Genomic DNA, 5,489 nt, shown 5'->3' on the forward strand with positions numbered 1-5,489 from the left:
TACACTAATAATAAAGTTATGGTATGCTGTGTGTACCTTGTGTGCACCGCCTAGTGGTTAAAGCACGTTATTGAATTTTCTTTTATGTTATATTTGATGAAAAATATATTAAGAGTACATACCCCGGGGGAAAGTAGAAGGTCAATGATAGAAAAATAGAATATAAAAAATCAAGAAGATACTGTAAGTGATATCTACAATAAAACAGTTTAGTGCAGGATGTACAAAGATATTAAAAGGAGGATGTGCCAAACGAATTAACCTTTATTAACACATTAAAGAATACTTTAGGTTAAGGTCTTCTTTGAAATAAGAAAAAAGCTTTGGGGGTATCTACAGATACATATTAAGCCTGACAAAGTACTTAACGTCTAATATATTGCTTTCCTGCCATGTTTACTATGTTGAAGCACTTATTCGTCCCGTTCGAGTCCAGTTTTGGATAGTGTGCCGTGGTTTCGTTCGATTTCAAAGAGCTGTTTGACGCTCGGCGTAACCTTGGCGCACTGCCACTCCAATATCCAATCCCAGAGCTTGAAGATTAATCACGGGGTGTTAGGTTTCCCGAGAAGTGACTGGAGATGAGAACCCGCTATGCAAGCACTACAACTGAGACTGTGGTGAAGTGTCAAAAAGGCTTTATTTTGTTCACGACACTGACAAGGAGTTGACGAAGCACACGTAGGGGGAAGACGTGGAGCTGGGCTGATCAGGAGGGAAGGCTGGACGTGGCAGGCAAAGCGGCTGGAGTATGTGGATCTGGAACAGGAAAAACAAGCAGGATTAGGAAAAGATCTCCCTTCACTAGGAGCATCAAAAAGTCACTTGGAAAAATCACTATAGGCCTGGACGATAGTTTACCACTGAAGAATAAACGAAGAACTGGCGAAGTCTGAAGATGGGAACCAGGGTTTTAAGCAGGTGCAGGTGAGTAGTGGCAATCAGTGAGATGAGCAGCAGCTGAGGAGGTGAGTTGGCGGGAATCGGAATGTAGGTAGCCACGCCCAGCTAGGGAGACAGACACATAGACAAACAGACAAAACAAACACAGACAGGGGAAAAAGAAGGAGGAAGTACTACTGATCCTCACACAGGGTTTGTAGTCCCAAACAATAGCTGGGGATTATGGGTAGTGTAGTGTCTTCGGCCATCCTAAACACCATATCCCAACGTGCATTGCGGCTAAACAATCCAATCACCGAGCTTAGCTGAGGATCTTGGCTAATCAGTTCAGTGGGTGTGTATCGCAATGATGCTCGAAATGTCCCTTATAGGCCTACGTCTGTTTCCAGTTATTTTATTTTGAAATTCAGTTCCTGACGGACGTCAAAAAAGCCAAAGATTTTAGAATTAAACAAATAAATAAAAGCAAGGATAATTGTGTGTTATTTAGAAAAGAATAACAAATTAGAAGGAAAAAAAGATTTAAAAAATAAAGATTTCAGTATTCTGAGGCTCTGAGCCCCATTTATTTTCCTAACGGACGGCAAAAAGAGTCAGACATTATACGATTTAAAATATAAACAATAATCGTGGCTTGATATTGAGTAAGAACATGTTTTTACCACACAGCTTCCGGTCTTCCAAGACCCGACCGGACAAAAAGACATGCTGCAGGCATGAAAGACACTACCAATATAAATACATTGCTATTAAAATCGTTCTGTGTGACACAAAAAAAAGGGGAAAATCGTGTTGTGAACACGAATCAATAGATTAAATGTTGTGACCATAACACGAAATGCCGTGAGACTGGGTTGGAACTCCTTTCTGCAAGAAATCCTGCAGAGACGGCAAATGTTCCTTGACCTCAGATACAGGACTTGACGTAAACCCGTCTCATAAGACTTCTCTATAGTTAATATATTGCAATGACTGCTTTTTGGCTTTAAAAGCTCATTCAACGTTAGCTTGGCACCTTCTCTCTCCCCTGGGTTGTTTAAGTTACAGGAAGAGGAATTGCAGTAGTGTTTTCTGTGTGGATCAACTTCTGCATGCAGCTGTGGAGCTATGTAGGAGAGTTAAGGTGCTGGGTGGGGGAGGGGATATGTGTGAGCCAGTAGACTACAAAAGAGTTCAGCTCTGTTTTGTTTCAAAGCTCTGCTTTCAGGAAACGTAAGGGGAAAGGAAGCTGGTGCAGAGATGAAAAATACAAAACAACCAGTTTGATAAAAATGCTAAACAACACTTGTTGGCTCTTTCAAGTCTTCTTTCACACATTTGTTTTGAATTAGACATGGATAATGCTGCTCTCAACCGTTCAAATCAGCCTTACCAAATGTTGTCCGGGAAAGGGGCAGGAATAAAACGTAGAGGAAACCAAACCTTGGTTATACATGGTGTTGGCCCTTTTGTCTTCTGTAAGACTTTGGCATGTGGCCTATCTCTGTTTAGAGGATATAAAAAAAAAAACTTTCTGGAAATGTTGAACATTGAAACTCGTTATTAGATGTGAATGAGAGGTTCTACTTTCACAGCTGCACAGCAAGTTGTTCATTAGGGATAGTAAATATTTACTGCACACACCCTAACCCCATAAAGTCACCATGACTTTGGCTCTATCTTTATGTCTGTCACCCTCTTTCTTTTTTCTCTTCCAGCCTCACCCTCACTTTGCAGCCTAGTCTGATTGTTTCGGTCACAAGAGGTTGTGAATGTCCTAACAACAGGGCTGTCTGTACAGGCTGTCTTAGGGGTAAATCTGGAACACGTTATTGTTTAAACTGTACAATACATTAGTCCATATGCAATATTACACTTTTTTTTTAAAGGTCCCATGTCATGGCCATTTCCACTGATCATAATTCCATTGTTGAGGTCTACTAGAATAGATTTATATTGTGCAATTTTCCAAAATCACTTTGGTTTATCATACAGTATCTCTGTAAACTACGTGTATTCACTGAATTTCACTCTCTTCCTTTAACGGCTCGTTGTACTGTAGCTCCAATAGCTCCAGCCCCCACCCTCCCTGTGAGCACAGTGTGCTCTGATTGGTCGGGACGTTGTGAATCGCGCCGAGCCCCGTGGAGGTGTGGTTTCCTTGTTTAGCGACAGCGAAACACAGCCAAACTCACCCTGAGCACACACAAAGTCACAGCCGAAGTAAAAGCAATAAGTGTGGCTTGATATTGAGTAAGAAAAAGGTTTATAAACGCTGTGAGAATGGGTCTGCAGAGAGAACTTTGCCGCGATCCCAACTGTCTGTTATCAGCCTGCAGCCAGGGAGGAGAGATCAGCAGAGCTGCTTGCACTGAGTGTGTGAGGAAGTCCGTGGATTGGTCAATTTGGACAAATCAGCGGGGGCTTAACGTAACGGCTCCGCGGATTGGTCCATTTGGTTCCGGGTAACGCATGACATCATGCGGTACCCGGAAGAATCAATGGACAATGATGTATCTCCAACGAGGCGTTTTGGGGAGGTATTTTCTTTGTTAGAGTTTTACTCGCTACAGGGTGTACTTTGAGGGTTTTGACTCTGCAGACCGTTTACATGCATAAAAACCTTCATAACACACAAGGGGACGGGTAATAACCGGAAAAGCATGACATGGGACCTTTAACAGTGAAATTATTATGGGGAAACCACTAACAAGAAAGGAACGCAAAGCCTATGCATTTATGGAGCCCACATTTCTGCCAACAAAATGGCCAAAATGCTCCCAATCTTTCTAATCAGCCTTACCAAATGTTGTCCGGAAAAGGGACAGGAAGAAAACGAGCTTGGTGATGGCCATTGTCTCTTCTGTAAACCTTTGGCGTTCCCCAAGGCTCCTTCCTTGGTCCACCACCCCAAATGTTAAATAAATACTTTTCTGAAGTGGTCCTTCTACAATATTTTATATTTAAATGTAAATCACTAATTCCAACTCTGTCTCCTAAAAATTACGTTCCCACAGAACTAAACTGCATTCTCAATTACGTTTAGCGAGAAACGTATTTTCTCCCACGTTACCCCAGCTAGCGGGGAACGTTCTCACAACTTTGGCTAACGTTACCTATTGGTTCTAATAAGGTTTTAAAGAAACGTTTTAATCTGATATTCAAAGAACCTTTTTAGGATGTTTATTTTTTCAAATAATATTCCTATAAGGTTTAGGGTTTACTAAGACATAACGTTTTAACAGCAACATTCAGAAGATGTTTTGAGGATGTTATTGAGGCCTGAGATGACACATTAAAGATGTTCTTTATAAAACGTTCCCTCAATGTTACATGATAACAAATGAAGAACATTCTCCAAGCAACATTCTGAAAATGTTTTCAAGATGTTATTGAGGCCTGAGATGACAAAGTGTTTTGTAAAATGTTCCTTTAATGTGATATGTTAACAAAGTTGGAACGTTTTCCTTGCAACATTCTAAGGATGTGTTTTGGACGTTGTTGGGTAACACATTAAAGATGTTCTTTATAAAACGTTCCCTCAATGTTACATGATAACAAATTAAGAACATTTTCAAAGCAACATTCTGAAAAAAAATTCAGGATGTTATTGAGGCCTGAGATGACAGAAAGGGTTTTATAAAATGTTCCTTTATTGTTACATGATAAAAAATGAAGAACATTCTCCAAGCAACATTCTGCAAATGTTTTCAGGATGTTATTGAGGCCTGAGATGACAGAAAGTGTTTTATAAAATGTTCCTTCAATATGATATGTTAACAAAGGTGGAACGTTATGCCTGCAACATTCTAAGGATGTGTTTTGGACGTTGTTGGGTAACACATTAAAGATGTTCTTTATAAAACGTTCCCTCAATGTTACATGATAACAAATGAAGAACATTCTCCAAGCAACATTCTGAAAATGTTTTCAAGATGTCATTGAGGCCTGAGATGACAAAGTGTTTTATAAAATGTTCCTTTAATGTGATATGTTAACAAAGGTGGAACGTTTTGCCTGCAACATTCTAAGGATGTGTTTTGGACGTTGTTGGATAACACATTAAAGATGTTCTTTATAAAACGGTCCCTCAATGTTACATGATAACCAAAGAAGAACATTTTGAAAGCAACATTCTGAAAAAATGTTCAGGATGTTATTGAGGCCTGAGATGACAGAAAGGGTTTTATAAAATGTTCCTTTAATGTTATATGATAACAAATGAAGAACATTCTCCAAGCAACATTCTGAAAATGTTTTCAGGATGTTATTGAGGCCTGAGATGACAGAAAGTGTTTTATAAAATGTTCCTTCAATATGATATGTTAACAAAGGTGGAACGTTATGCCTGCAACATTCTAAGGATGTGTTTTGGACGTTGTTGGGTAACACATTAAAGATGTTCTTTATAAAACGTTCCCTCAATGTTACATGATAACAAATTAAGAACATTTTCAAAGCAACATTCTGCAAAAAATGTCAGGATGTTATTGAGGCCTGAGATGACAGAAAGTGTTTTATAAAATGTTCCTTGAATGTGATATGTTAACAAAGGAGGAACGTTTTGCCTGCAACATTCTAAGGATGTGTTTTGGACATTGTTGGGT

The 5,489-nt window shown here is 39.5% G+C and overlaps 1 long non-coding RNA gene across 1 annotated transcript; it reads right to left on the reverse strand.

Moving 5' to 3' along the window:
- Window positions 1–621: 621 nt before the first annotated feature.
- LOC307041889 lies at window positions 622–1,121 on the reverse strand. The gene is made up of 2 exons (XR_013808929.1): window positions 862–1,121; window positions 622–759 (listed from the first exon to the last, which is right to left on the reverse strand). It is a non-coding gene; the product is annotated as an uncharacterized lncRNA (long non-coding RNA).
- Window positions 1,122–5,489: the final 4,368 nt, after the last annotated feature.

This window comes from Notothenia rossii (genome assembly GCF_949606895.1).
Source record: "Notothenia rossii genome assembly, chromosome: 5".
In the NCBI taxonomy this organism is placed as follows: Eukaryota; Metazoa; Chordata; class Actinopteri; order Perciformes; family Nototheniidae; genus Notothenia; species Notothenia rossii.